This window comes from Triticum aestivum, chromosome 2D, assembly GCF_018294505.1.
Source record: "Triticum aestivum cultivar Chinese Spring chromosome 2D, IWGSC CS RefSeq v2.1, whole genome shotgun sequence".
NCBI classification, from domain to species: domain Eukaryota; kingdom Viridiplantae; phylum Streptophyta; class Magnoliopsida; order Poales; family Poaceae; genus Triticum; species Triticum aestivum.
The window spans coordinates 518,972,987-518,988,391 of NC_057799.1; the positions used below are offsets into that span (position 1 = coordinate 518,972,987).

A 15,405-nucleotide genomic window follows, 5' to 3' on the forward strand; every position below is an offset into this window, starting at 1 on the left:
CACACTGCAACCGCCTTTGGCGCCTTTGTACATCCCCTGCCAAGCAAATGGGCAATTCTTCCATTTCCAATGCATGCAGTCGATGCTTCCAAGCATCCCAGGAAATCCTCTTGCTGCATTCTGTGCTAGGATCCGAGCAGTGTCTTCCGCATTGGGTGTTCTCAAGTATTGCGGTCCAAACACTGCCACCACTGCCCGACAGAACTTGTAGAAACACTCTATGCTGGTGGACTCGGCCATGCGCCCATAGTCGTCCTGTGAGTCACCGGGAGCTCCGTATGCAAGCATCCTCATCGCTGTCATGCATTTCTGGATGGAGGTGAATCCAAGTTTGCCGGTGCAATCCATCTTGCATTTGAAGTAGTTGTCGAACTCCCAGATGGAATTCACAATCCTGAGGAAAAGCTTTCTGCTCATCCGATAACGGCGCCGAAATGTTTTGTCGCCGTGAAGTGGAGCATCGGCGAAGTAGTCGGAGTAGAGCATGCAGTAGCCTTCGAGACGATGCCGGTTCTTTGCTTTCACCCGCCCCGGCGCCGAGCCACCTCACCGCGGCTTTTCATTGCTCGCCAGCAGCTGGGCGAGGGCGGCGAGCACCATGAGATGCTCTTCTTCCTGGACGTCGGCCTCGGCTTCCTCCTCCAGCAGCGCGGCGAGCACTTCCTCGTCATCCGAGTCCATCGCCAAGGCAGGCAAATCGCCGAACACCTTGCGCGCGGTGGGCGTGCACCCGCCGCTAAACTGCCCCTCCGCGGCCGGAAACGGCGGCCGGAAACGCCCAGCTGGTGTCGGAGGGGCTGTCGCGGCGAACCTCTGCTATTTTTCCGGCGGGGAATGGCTATCTACCGGTGAAGGGCGGCGGGGCGGCGCCGGGATATACCTAGTGGCGGCCGAGAGCGCGGGGGGTGGGAGGCGAGTCGGGGAAGAAAATCTTGACTTTTCACCTGACGGCGTGGGCCAGCCACGCTTTTCCCTTGCGCCGGAGCCCCCAAGCGCCCCCAGCGCGCCGGGTTCGCCCTGCGGCCGCCGGGCGGAAAAAAGGGCCGAACCGGCGCTTTTCGTCGTCCTGGGGGCGCGACTGTGCCGTTTTTTTGGCGCCGGCGCCGAAAAAGTCGCCTGGGGGGCCTGTTGGGGGCGCGGCTGGAGATGCTCTTAGGCTGCTCGGGTGATTTGATGTTCGACGGCAGGAGTAACAATAGCCCACCTTTGAACAACAGAATAGGTAAGCATCTTCTTGATTCATCATCCTAGAGCTATCTAGGTTTTGTTAGATAGGAGTAGCTGGTGAATTAGCGGAGAAGAGTAGATTGTAGTCGTCCGGCCTTCTGGTGGTCGATGAAAGACAATGGAAGAAAATGACTACTAGGATCCATGGATCAATTGAACATATAAACGCTGTTGTGTTACCCGCCATTCTAGCGCACTTGCGCTCGCAAGGCCTTTTCCACCCCACGATCGATTTACTGTTGCTCGTTTTACTGTGTTGTCGGCTGGTCAACCGTCCGTCTCTTTTACACCCGCAGGCTTTGGCTGAGATTGCATGAATGGTGGGCTCGCTCATTTGTGGGGCCAAGAAGCAGTGGGCGGGTTGCGCGCCCACGGCGTCGGCGAGTGGCTGGGCCTGGGGTTGGGCAGATGAAAACCTAACGCACGCACGCATATGGCCTTCCCCCTCCCTCACTTTTACTCCCTCCTGGCCGCCGCCGCCGTCTCCTCCTCTTCCTCCTCTCTCCCGTAGCAGATCCACCTCCCCTTCCTTTTATTCATCCTCCACGCGACCATCGACGATGTGTGGTTCTAGATCGGACGTCTCCATGGAGAGCAGGGATGAAGAAGCAGGAGAGGCCTGCGGTGGGGCGACCCGAACCGAGGAGAACTCGGCGACAGGGAAAAGAAGCAGCAGTGACAGCGCTTGTCTCGGTGGGGTGGAGCTGCTCGGAAGATGGAAGGGGACTGTCGACTTGCGGGAGGAGCAGGTGAGTCCGGCCCTTGTTCGCGCTAGAGACACTTCCGACGCCGCAAGCCAGGGCAGCTCGACCATAGGTGAGCGGGTCTCTTTCCTTTCTCTTTTCCCGTCTCTCTCTCTCTCTCTCTCTCTCTCTCTTCCTCACTTTCTACCCTGAAGAAGCCCGTAGGAGCAGTAAACCATGGAGGATTTGGAGGCTGCTCATGTTTGTAACAGTAAACCATGGAGGATATGGGGGATGCATGACCTTAGAGCAGCAAACCATGTCAGCCAAGGTAAATAAGCAACTCACAGTCATACTGCTCAAAACATGGATGTTTGGGAAAATTTTTCTTAAGATCTATATGATTTTTGTCTGAATAGTTAAAGTATTTCTTTGGACTACTTTGATTCTCTGAAAAAATTGTGAGAAGTAAGATGGTTGGCTTCTCATGTAGAACTCAATTTACAGTTACTATGATTTTTTAATTGCCACTATTTTTCCTTTTCAATTTTATAACAAGATATGTGCTTTTATCAGGTTTACACAAAAAAGATTCAGGAAATCTAGATTGGGGGAGCAACAAAAAGCTTCAAATGTGTAAACTAATATATACGTTACATAACTTTTTTGTGTTTGCAGCATAGTCTAGAAATTTAGTGTAGAGAAACTAAAATAGTTCAAGATAAAAAGGTTGTTGTACAAAACGAATTGTTTGTCCCCGTTTATCTTGTCATTTTGTTACAAATGAAAACATAGTCGGGAAAAATCATGGAACGGTTTCTGTCATGAAGCATGAGAATGATAGTACCTGAAATTGCGAGAGCTGGCCTTCTATCTTTTTTCACAAGTACTCTGTTTTTCGTAGCTAATAATGATGGTTGCAGCTTATAATTGCTGAACTATCCGGCGTGGTGTGGGCATGTTGTAATTACATCCTTTGATATTTCTATGCAATATTTGGTTCATTTGGTATTCATAAATTCATTTATGTCCAGTAGGAAGGAAGATGCATGAAGTTCCTATTTTCTTGGGTGACCTCAGTTTCCTAATGATATCTTCATAGCATACAGATGGTTGCCAATTAGCTTATATCAGTTTCCTAATAATATCTTCATAGCATACTTTTTTGGGATAATGGTGACCAAAACGCCCCGGTTTCTCTAATTTGTAGGAATGAAAATCTTGAATTGCTTTTGATGGATTTCTCACTCATCAAAATAAAGCCACCAGCCTACACATAGAGGTTGATTAATCACTCTGGCCAGTCGTTCTGTTTTTCTATGTTGCGGAATAGGAATGTCGTATGATCATTTATTTCCTCTGCGTCATTTTAAGTTCTACACCTTATCTCTTATTATGATAAATCATCAATATCATACGTCTGTTACTCTTCCTGATTCTACATATTGTTTTCAGTCATAGATTTAGAGTTTTTTTTTCATGTTCTTGCAAAGCAGAGGTGTTTAAAAAACTATAGCTATTTTACTGCTTTTTGGATGGTATGAAATGCTTATACTAAATTTCACAAGTATGTTCATGTCTTTCTATATTTATACAATGTATGTTGTGTTGCTCAATGCTCACTACCTCTGGTATTAATCTCTCTTGCATTCCTTTACTAATACTTTTATCTTGTGCTTCTAAATACTACAATCTGATCAAAGCCTTACGCCTCTGCAAAATGGCGAGGTCTTCGTGGCACTAAAATCTGGTATTTACCTCCGTTTTCTGCCGTCAACTGTTAATGAAAGTAGTACGATGCCTAATTTTGCCTTCTGTCGATTTTTTTCTTAAGGTAACTCTAAACTTAGGTTGATGCCTTCGCTAACTTTAATTTTGTGTCCTGATGCTATGGCCTAATTTTTTCTATTGTCCTTGAGCACCCCGTAGCTAATATAATGTGAATAGGAGTTTAGTTTGCTACTTATACAACAATAGATCCATTTTTGTAGCTGCCAGATATTATTCTTCCTGTCCCAAAGTGAAAGCATGGTTTCTCATGTTAAAACCCCAAGATATTGTATAGTATCTGATGACCATCATCACAATATTGACAAAGGATCAGTAATTGATTTCTTTTTTTGAGAAAAAGCCCTGCGCTTATAGATTATCAGGGTTCAGGTTACAGTCATTTGAAACGAACTGTCTCAGCACGTAAGGAACATTAGCGATCAGTAGACTGTCTCCATGAGCTCTTGCATAGTCAGCCAGTTTGTGAGCCAAAACATTGCGTTCTCGATTCATTGCCGAGGCTGACGCCGATGCAAAGGAATCCATCATATCTTTCACATCCGAAATGAGTGGGAACAAGGCCGACTTGTCCTGTGATTTAGGTTGGAGCAGGTTTGAGACCGCAACGCAGTCTGTCATGCAGATGGCGCCTCTCTATACTTTCTGCAGTTCCAACAACCCCACCTGTATGGTCGTTAACTCTGCCTCATCAACATTCTTGAATGGGAGTACTCGCCTACAAATTGACAGTGCCACAGCCCCGGTCTGACCTCTGACCACAACACCCACGCTGTTATGCCCCGTTTCAGCACTAAAAGAAGCATCTGCATTCACTTTCCATACGCCAGCCCCGGGTGGCTTCCACTGGTTGGTTTTAACGTGTTGCACCTCATGCAAAGGATCAGCTATAGCCGACCAGATATTCTTCCCTCTTTCATCATTTTTCTCCCAATGGCTTCCCTTAAAATCCTTCCAGTAATTATGTAGAAAGGCGACAGTCAAGACATGAGCTATCCAGTGTAGGTTCAAACAATTCATTCATTCATTGCAGGTTCGGCATGTCTCATTATGTCTTTTTGCTTCATATTCAGGGTCAAACTGGGCTATATTTATTTCATTGAGGCGAGGGTGATTCCAGCAGGTGAGGTGCATTTTAGACATCCGGATGATGTCTTGCTATGTCCAGGTGGTACCATGTCTGAATTAAGATTTCCCTTGCAGATTTTGCTTGGCGTACTCGCCTTTTTTCTTGAAGTTGGGCGTCGTCTCTGCGGCAAGGTAAGCTTATCCCATTTACTTTGTTCAACCCAGAGTCAAGATTCATATCCCCTTCACTGTCATTTCATTTGTGAGCATTTATTCCATTGATCTATGTCGTCGGCACCCTCACGATTTAGCCTTTTCTGCTGATCACAATTGCTTGCATCTGCCATCTCATTGAGGAAATGCCCCTGCTCCTCTTAATTAAATTAATGTGAATATGTTTCTACAAATTAATGTGAAATATGTTTCTACCAAAATTAATGTGAAGCACTATTGAGACAACGAATTTCAACTATGTTATGAGCCAAACCATATTAAGTATGTGCATCCTCGCTGGAATGCTTTCTGTTCATGAGCTGGTCTCCCAACACGTATTGTCAAGAAAAGAAAAGAAAGGACCTTTTAAGTTCTTAAGAGGAGCAAGAGAGCTTCTAAGTACTAACTGTCACTCCTATCCTATCCTAATTGAAACGCATTAGCCAACTTGCCTCAGCGATGTTCTATTTCACAAAAGCTCGCTCCTTCACATATATGGTGGTTCTTTTCCTGTATTATTACTTAAATGGTTGATGGCCTTGCTTGATGCTTGCCACGTGTTTGATCGTTAACCTCTGATGCCATGTTTTCTCCATGCAGGTTTCTGGTAGAATTACTAGAAGTAGCGGATCTACTTTTATTTGCTGTCCTAGCTTGCCATCAACTTATGCCAACGACGCAAGGTATGATGTTTGATTAATAGCTATTCTTAGAGGATGGATCCAAATATTGTTTAATTTGCCGGTTCTATACTTGGTTGCAATTTTTTACTGAATGAATGGCTCACTTTTTTTTGGAAAAGGAGGTTAAAACCCCCGGCCTCTGCATCAATCGATGCATACAATCATCACATTGTTACGTCTCCTAACATATATGTACATTTTCTTAAGCCTTAAAGTGTAGTTAGCACAACATACAGACACACTTTGGTCGTGGGATTAGCTTTCTCATTAAATTATTTAAATTGGTAGCTCAGAAACTAACTCTGTAGGTCTATTAAATCTTCTGTAGACCCACATATTTGATATTACCTGAAAAATAAGGAGGTTACCTTTTCCTTTTAATACCTGGAACCAAATTGTTTGATACCAATTGTATCTGGGCGCAGTTTCATACAAGATACAGCTTAGTAGCAAAAAAATTTGCCCTCTATCTTATTTCTCCATACATTGGATTCATATTTGTTCCAAATTTACATCAAGAAGCCTCTAGGCATTTGTACTTTCAGAATCATTCTGAAACTGTGGTTCAGAGCAGAGAGCATTTAATAAGGATGGTTCTATTTCTGAATCTTGCTCTAATACCTAAAAGGTGAAATTGGGCATGATTTTGATATTTGTTTTACAAGATATTACATCGATTTTCTGGTTTGGGCATACTTATAATTGTTTTCTTCAGACTACATCTTAGCATGCACTTTTGTAGACTATTCTTGATTAGAAGATGTATATGAATGTGAGCAACAGAGTTCTTTACTCCTAGAAATTGCACACGCCAATGAAATTCATGTATCCCTTGATAAGTCTCTCAGCATTTTGCTTTCGTTCGTAGAATTAAAATTTGCCATCAAACAAACAAATAGTTGTGTTACTAAGTTTATTCTGTAATTTGCATGACAGTTTTGCATAGGCTTGGTTTGTTCTGACAAAAGGTTGTTTCACACAACATTAGAATTTTAGTTTCTCCATAGCTTTGGTTCAGTGGTAGCTTTAGCCTTTTTACATGTGTGAGTAGGTGTTTCTTTCCATTGACATTAGAACAAAATAGGTCATGACATGTTAAATTATTAATAATGGTCCAGATTCAAAAAGAGTCTATGATGTAGAGATTAATATGCTTATAAAATTCCCTCCTTTCTCATTATAAGTTACCTTTTTATTCTGAGCTGGGTTCTAAGTGTAAAGCTAATTGGTTTTCTGAAAACACTGCATCTATAGTATATATCTACACCAGATAGATTGTTCATTTGTTTCTTAGAAAAGAGTTATTTTAGCTAATCTTTGGTACCGATGGAATATGCAGTGATTACTCCCATAACCTATGATAAAGTAATATAATTACCATTTTCGGTCAACTTTCCAACACATTATGTCCATGCAGTAACTAACATTGTGTATTTTTACACAGATTTGTTCATCGCATGAAGCAAGGAATTGAGGCGGCCATCCACTTCATATTGTTAACTGGATGGTGTCGCAGTATGCTTTATGAAAGCAACCTAAATAAATTGTTGTAAATAACCCTAAGGATTTTCTTTACCTTGAACTATCTTTAATCCTTTCTTCTTGCTTCACTTGATGCTTTTGGACTTCATGCTGCCATTGACCGGAATGTAAAACGTTATATTTCTGAATGCGCTGTGTATGAGATCTCTGATGCTACTAATTATTGGACTGCTTCGAGTCATCTATTTCCTTGTGCATCAAGGATTCTGGATCGGGCGCAGGTCGTCGCCATAAGAGAGTCTGGCTGGTGTGGTCCTCATGCTTGGTGTGGAGAATCAGGGAGGATGAGTAGGATGGGCATGGGGAAGCAGCAGCCAGGCTGGAGCTCCGGCGTTGCTCGCGTCATGGTCGAATGGAGCCGGCCATCATTATGGGCTGCTACTCGCCGGTCGTCGTTCCCCATCTCAGTTGGTCATCTTTGGCTTCACCATCTTCCTCCCCTGATCATGCATCTATTTTAGATCATACAATTATGCTATATCATATATGTTGTTTAGTTCAGGCTTGTGCATGTGCATGCATTGGCATTGATTTAGACAGAGATATTGCATGATTTGTACATAAAAGGAGTACGGATGATCTAAGAATAAATGTTTGAATGAAGTTAGTAGTGAGATTTAGGTAGAGGTTACTTGCACTGTTCTGTTTTATGTAGATTCTAAGCTGCAAAATCATACATGGTCCTGTTAGTAGTTTGTTTGAGTTGTGAGTTTACGCATTTTCCCTTGGAATGTTTGTATGTGTGATCACTTGCTTTTAGGTTCCCAGCGGTATATCATGAGAAGTTTTTTACTTTGCACCGGGTGATCAACTACATATTTAGACGAATACACTATTCAGGACCAGGAACATTAAGATTTCTAATGTTGTTTTCCTCTTTCAAGATTGCAGTTTTCATAAGCCTTAGATAGCTAAGGTACATAGTTTTCATTTAACAATTTTTTTATTGTTCTCTCATCTCCTATATGGTGTCTAAGAAATACTAATGTAGACAATTGAAAATTTTAAAATACCTTCTGGCCAGTTATGTGGGGAAGGTGCAGCAAGCTGGCCCTCGCGTTGCAGTAGAGTGGAACCGGCAATTTTATGATTGGTCTCTAAATATTTCAACTTGCACAGTTTGAATTAGTTTCACATGCTAAAGTATATAGTTTGAACATAGGTATTCCTTAATTTTTCATATAGAAGGTTTAGAATTATTACCCTCAGTGCTTGCTAAAACTCGAAGTTACTAACAAATGCAAAGGTTTCTATTACAAAAGGTTTAGAATCATTATCCTTCATGCTTGAATTTGGACCTTGCACCTTACTTGGGTAACATAGAGCCAAATGGCACATTGTCCAAATACACGTTCAAAACACTTCGGGTTTGACATGGTCTCTATCCTTGATCAAACATAAAGTTACTAAAAAAGGCAAATATTTCTCAACACGAACATGGTTTTAAATGGGTCTCTGCGCCATTTGGCGCACCGGGTCATCTAGTGATACTAATAGCTGAGATGAATTAACTAGAGAATGCATGGTCGACTTAATTTATTTAGGTGGCTAAATTAATTTTAGCATTGTAAATTATAAAGTAATTCTATAGCTGCGTGAAGGAGCCGTTCAAATATTATTTTTGTGTGTGGCAAACTGTATATGAAATATACAGTGTGTGGAACTTCCTTGGCAAAATTTAAAGTAAGATAGAATTAATATAATCATATTCAGTAAATCACAAAACTAAGTCGACATGCTGGTTTTGCACTCCATTGATAAAATTTTAAAAGTAACCCGTGTTTAAAAATATCAAAACATGCATGATGCATAAAGGGCCCCTGATTTTGTTTTCGCCCCGGGCCCCTAAAATCTTAGGACCGGCCCTGCTGAAAGCCCGAGCAAAGCCCATAGCAAAAAACATTATTGACTATAAAGTAGGAGTACTACAATTTTTTATACCCTAAAAGTAATTATTATATCAATAAAAAACACATTGCTTGTCTGTTTTGGGCCTGAGCTTGGGATTTTCACTTCGGGCTTTGTCAAACCTGGCTCGAAACCCGGCCCTAGGTAGGCCCAGCATTAATGTATTAGCCCGCCAAATGCCCTTCTACGCGACAACGAAACTGAGCGAGACGAGGCTGGATGTGAAGAGAGCTCCTAGTCGGCGCTCATGCCCCCGTCGCTATTGGCTAGCCCGACAATGGTAGGCTCGCTTGGGAGAGAAACCGGTTAACCAGTTGACCAGTTGACGGTGAAAAAAATATGAATCTAAAAGAAAAGTTCATGAGTTTGAAAGAAATCATGAATTTGAAAAAAGTTCTCATGTTCCACAAATTAGAAAATAAGTTCATGTATTCGAGGGAAAAGAGTTCATGAATTTTGAAAAAAGTTCACAATTTTTTAGAAGTTCATGAATTAGGGAAAGAGCTCGTTAATTCTAAATATGTCTGCGTATTTAATAAAAGGAAAAAAGGAAAATGAAAACCCTGAATAAAAACCGGTCTAGAAAACCAAAAAATGGAAAACCAGCCGAAAGCTTCTAGAAGTTTCCCAAAACTGGCCCAGGAATCTTCTTGAAGCTTCCCACTCGTGCCTTAGACGGGCTTTGAATCTATCAAAGAGGATGGGGGGGGGGGGGGGGGGGGTATGGATTGTGTACGGTTAAGCCTAAAACCAGCGCTAGGTAGAAAATTGCAGATGTGAACGCAACTGATACGAATCGCCATGCGATCGCTCAAGTGAGCTCGGGCGTGCTTCGGCTATTAAGCGCTGAACGTTTTCAACAATTTTCAAAAGGTCCTGGGAGCTTCTTCTCTGGTTTCTTTGTTTTTTCCTCTTTCGTGGTTTCTATTTTTGTTTCATTTTAATTTTTTCTTCATTTTTATTTTCTTCTTCAAATTCACAAACTTTGTTTTATGAATTTTTCGAATACACAAACTTTGAATTTTACAAACATTTTTTATATCAAAATTGCTTATATATTTTGTTTTTGATATTTTTTTTTAATTTTCGGAACATTTTTTAATAGGTGCACTTTTTTACAGTCCACAGTTTTTTGAATTCACATACAATTTAAAAAATCTCGTGAATATTTGAAAAATGTTCGAGAATATTATTTAATTCTTAAATATTTTTAAATTAAAATAAAAACCTATTAAAATAAAAAACTTCTGGAATATAATCAAAACATCAAATTATGAAAATGAAATACTAAAAGAGAGAGAAAAAAACATGAAAAAGTTCGTATTCATGCGATGAAGTGAGGTAACATTGGATGTGAGAGTGGAAGTGGTGGACTGGCCGCATGTACAATTTTCTTTCCCTGTGGGCTGGGCGGGTCACGACACGCTTTAGCATTGGCAGCGTCGAGCCTGGGTGCTCAGGGGACGACAACCACAAACGTCATTGTGTGGCGTCGAGGTGTTGCGAGCGGGGAAACTCTTCAATGCTGCAGAGGCAGGTGCAACTCGCCATGCTTCTGCAATACAGTCACTCGAGGGGTGCTTCAAGTGAGAGATGGATTTTGCAACCATGGAGATCTCATCGGTGCTTTGAGGGCGGCAGTTGTTGTTGCGACTAACGAGCGGCTATGCGAGAGGCGGGGGGTGTTGTAGGGGAGGTGGCGAGCAATGTCGGTATGCCGATGTCGTGTGTCAATGTGGCGGTTAGGGCGGTGCCGCAGCACCGAGCTCGCCGGTTCGCAACATCACTAGCTATTGTGAGGTCGCCACTGGTGAATAGGGCGGCGTTGCGATGCTACCAGCGGCTGGTGGGGATGATGCGACACGACGAGAAGTTAAGTAGCAGGGCACCCCGACCATCGCGTTGATGTATCGATTCGTTAGGTGGGTTGGATCTGACGGCTAGCGAGCCAACTGATTCGGCCATATATTATGGTCATTTTATAAGAAAGTACACACAATATGGTGCATTTATTTGGCAAATTGAGCGAACGATACTTATCCAATAATAAGCTACGATAGATCTGAACCATGTGAGAGTATCCGATTCAGCATCGAGCTCCCCATAAATGCAAACCACGGGCGGCCTCATTACCGCAACGCTCAAAAAAGCGTCTCCTCGGCAATAAAAGGAGAAGAGTTTGCTAAATCTCAGTCCACTGAGACTTAACGCAGTCTGTACGTGAAGATCCGTACAATTTTTTTATTTTTTATATATGTTGTGTTACTTGACTGAGATGATTAAGACCTAGCCACACTCAAAGGAGAAATATGGGTGCCATGAACTTTTGGATACGCCATCTCTACCTCCACGTAGGTATACACACGTCTACTTACCTAGATTGGTGTACGCATTCAATTTGGGACGATTCAGTATTGTATCTGCGTGATCGAACGTATATATCACTCCCCTCGAAATAAATAACGTGTATGTGTGTCACTCAATCAAAGATCTCATTTCTTCGGCGCGAGAGCACCACGATGAATCCATCCGTCCGGCACCGGTGAGCGTTGACAGATCTGACAAGATATAGTTGTCCAAGAGCAAACTCGGATGACGAAACCACACTTGGGCAATCTTCAACACCGTACCAAAATCAACGGTGCCGCCTCTTCTGTTTGAATGAAGATGAAGAAAAGGTGCCGCGCCTCCGGTGTCGGTGCTTGTCCGGGTGCACTTATATATACACCCATACCCCACACGTTTCCATCGCAAAAACATTAGCTTGGATCGAACAGAGCTTGGCACTTGATTCCGTCCAGAGACTACCCACAACAGTTCTGCACGAGTCAACGACCTTACGATCCCTACATCTATGATATACACGCTCTGTATCTGTATATTAGTGCATTTCACCCAAAAATAACTGCTGCCCAGCTGCCCACGTACCAGAAAAAACGGGATAAGATTTAACCTCCCTTGCGCCAAAAAAAATCAGCAAACAAACTCCGCCTATCACGTTCACGATCTCTAAACATCCGAGCGAAATAATCCAGAGCGAGCGCGGTGAACGAAATTGTCGAGAGTGAGCGCAAAAACTGCGAAAGGAAATACACGGTCGCGCACGACCGTTGGATCTAGAACAGACGAGATCCAATGCGTTCGGATCTGTTGCAGAAATCCAAACGTTCGGATTTTAGCTTTGTTGAATTTTTTTAGGAAAACATAGATTTTATTTAAGCAAAGGCTGGAATCTCGTCCGCTATTACATGCAAGATACAATCAGGGGCACAACATGCCACTCCTCACTAACCTCCTGACCAGCAGCTAATCTGACCAGCAGCTAATCTGGCCAACTCTGCACCCTTGCCAGCCATGCATGAGCCCTTTGATCTCTTCAACTAACGGACCAGCTGCTGAGAGATTCCTTGACGTGCTATTGATCATTCTAACTGCTTCACTACAATCCATTTCAACCTGAATACGTTGCACCCCCAATCTCCTGACCAAAGAGGAGTGCTTTCCGGCAAGCTTTCAGTTCAGCCATATCAGGTCTGGAGCAGACTGGGAAGAACTGGGAGGCCGCGCCCCAAAAGGCACCCTCGTGATCCCGCAAGATCACGCCACCACCCCGCTGACCGTACCTTTTGAGACAGCCTCGTCCACATTAGCAAGAATCCATCCTGGTTCCGGCGGGCTCCATCTCTCCACTGGTGGCTTCACACTCTGCCTAGCTTCCTTCTTTACCACTTGGAGCCACTCGTCCATAAGTCTGGATACAGAAAGAGCTAGTTCAGGCACAGCTTCAATTCTCTTGCCGTCCCTAGTCGCGTTCCTCGCTAGCCACAGACCATAAACACCCTGGAGCATCATCTCCTTTTCTTCCTCCTGTGCATCAGAGACCCACTGCAGCAACCACCTTCCAACAACAACATTGTTTACAAGTCCATCAGGTGGAGCAGAGACAGGAAAGCCCCGCCTATCAGCCAATTCTTTCCAGAACAGCATCGAATGGGGGCACGTCCAGACTCTGTGTGCAAGGGTCTCCTCCCCGCCACAAGCAGTACAGAAAATGCCGGGCTTGATTCTTCTCCTATGCAGCTCAGAGCCCACACCCAGGCCATTGCGCATCAAACGCCAGGCGTGAACCTTCACCTTGTTTGGCACATGCGTGCCCATAGAGCCAGCCAGCTTCTATGGTTGCTCACCGACGACGAGGATTCTGGCCGTCCAGCCCTCGCCTTGCGCAGATTCATCAACAAATGATATCCTGACCGGACAGTGTAGACCCCATCTTTAGTGTAATTCCATGCCATGAAATCATCTACAGTATTGCCTCCAACAGGGATCTGCTTGATATCTTGTGCATCATCCGGTGTAAACATTTCATCAACCTTGACATGGTTCCATCCATCGCCCTCACCATTAAGCAAGTCCGCCACCCGAGTAGTGCCATGAATATACGTCTGACCTAGTGGTCGAAGACAACCCTTGCGTGGGATCCAATTATCATGATGGATCAACACCTTTGAGCCATTGCCAATACGCCACACAACACCCTCCCGCAGAAGGTCACGCCCATGCAAAATGCTCCTAAAAGTAAAGGAACCACCGGCAAACAACATTCATTATAGATCCATGTTTGAAGTATCTAGCTTGTAGAACTCGAGCACAGAGGGACCGCGGAACCTGTAGGATTCGCCACGCTTGCTTCGCTTGAAGAGCTTGGTTAAAAGCCTTGAAGTTTCGAAACCCCATTCCACCTTCCCCCTTGGCTGTACACATCTTATCCCAGGCTACCCAATGCACTTTCTTCTCGCCATCAGCTGAACCCCACCAGAAGTTTGAAGAGATGGTAGACAGCTTCCGACACATTTTCTTTGAGAGTTGAAAACAGCTCATGGCAAAAGCTGGTGTCGCTTGTAACCCAGATTTGACGAGCACTTCCTTAGCCGCCTTAGATAGGCCCTGGCCTTTCCATCCTAGGACCTTCCCCCTCGAACTTTCTTTGACCGGCTTGAAAGTACCCTCCTTAGATCTTCCCACCACAGTTGGCAGCCCCAGATACTTCTCATTCAACGCTTCCGTTGAGATACCAATGATTCCCTTGATCCTCTCTCGATCACTCTCACCACCTCCCTTCCCAAAGAATATGGAAGATTTTTGGCGATTTACCCGCTGCCCTGAAGCTTGTTCATAAACTTGTAGGATATCACGAAGTGCTTCCACGTTACCTTGGGACCCCTCCAGAAAAACTATACTATCATCTGCAAAGAGAAGATGAGTCACATGGGGGCCAGTGCTCCCAAACGACACACCGCAAATCTGATTATCCCGCTGAGCCTTCTTAATAAGAGCAGAGAACCCCTCGATGCATATGAGAAACAGATATGGTGACAACGGGTCGCCCTGCCTGAGTCCCCTAGATGGGGAGAAAATGTCAGAATAACCACCATTAAGCTTGACAGAGAACCTGGCTGATCGAACACATCTCATAATCATGTCAATCCATCCTTGGGCGAACCCGTACTTGTGCATAACATTCTCAAGGAACCCCCATTCAACACGATCATAGGCCTTCATCATATCTAGTTTCACCGCGCAAAGGGGCCGCTTTCTCTTCCTGTTCCGTATGGCATGCACATATTCATAAGCAACAAACACATTATCCGTTATGAGTCTACCCGGGACAAATGCACTTTGTTCCTCAGAGATCATGACCGGGAGAAACCTCTTAAGACGATTTGCCAAAACTTTTGCAGCCACCTTATAAAGAACATTGCAAAGGCTAATGGGGCGAAACTGCGAAAGAAGCTCCGGTGAGCTCACCTTCGGGATCATGACCAGCACCGTGTCATTAAAAGACTCCGGTGTCGCCCCACCCAGGAGGAAGTCTCACACAGCTGCACAAACATCCTCCTTCACCAGAGACCAGTGCCGCTGGTAAAAGAGAGCGGGAAGGCCATCCGGGGCCTTCGTGCCTCCCATCTGGAATAGAGCCGTCTCTATCTCAGAATCCAAAATGACGTTCGTCAAACTCGTGTTCATCTCCTCCGTGACAACCACATCCATCAGATCAATGACCCTGTCAGCTCCAACAGATCCTTCCGACGTGAAAAGAGAGGCATAGAAGGAGGCAGCAAGTGCACGCATATCCTCATCATTAGTACACTTGCTACCGTCAGCTCGTCGAAGCGCCTTAATCGTATTTTCCCTCTTCCTGTGACTGGCCCTGTTCTGGAAATATTTCGTATTTTGGTCACCCTCCTTTAGCCAGCCAACTCTCGAGCGTTGCTTGTACATTATTTCCTCCC

General features: G+C 44.1%; 1 long non-coding RNA gene across 3 annotated transcripts; it reads left to right on the top strand.

Moving 5' to 3' along the window:
* Positions 1–1,682: 1,682 nt before the first annotated feature.
* On the top strand, positions 1,683–7,356 carry LOC123054174 (uncharacterized). 3 transcript variants are annotated; one of them, XR_006426066.1, is made up of 5 exons: positions 1,683–2,043; positions 2,126–3,660; positions 4,772–4,821; positions 4,902–4,958; positions 5,580–7,356. It is a non-coding gene; the product is annotated as an uncharacterized lncRNA (long non-coding RNA). The 3 variants fall into 3 exon arrangements; XR_006426064.1 differs by having other exon boundaries at positions 2,126–4,821; XR_006426065.1 differs by having other exon boundaries at positions 2,129–4,821.
* Positions 7,357–15,405: the final 8,049 nt, after the last annotated feature.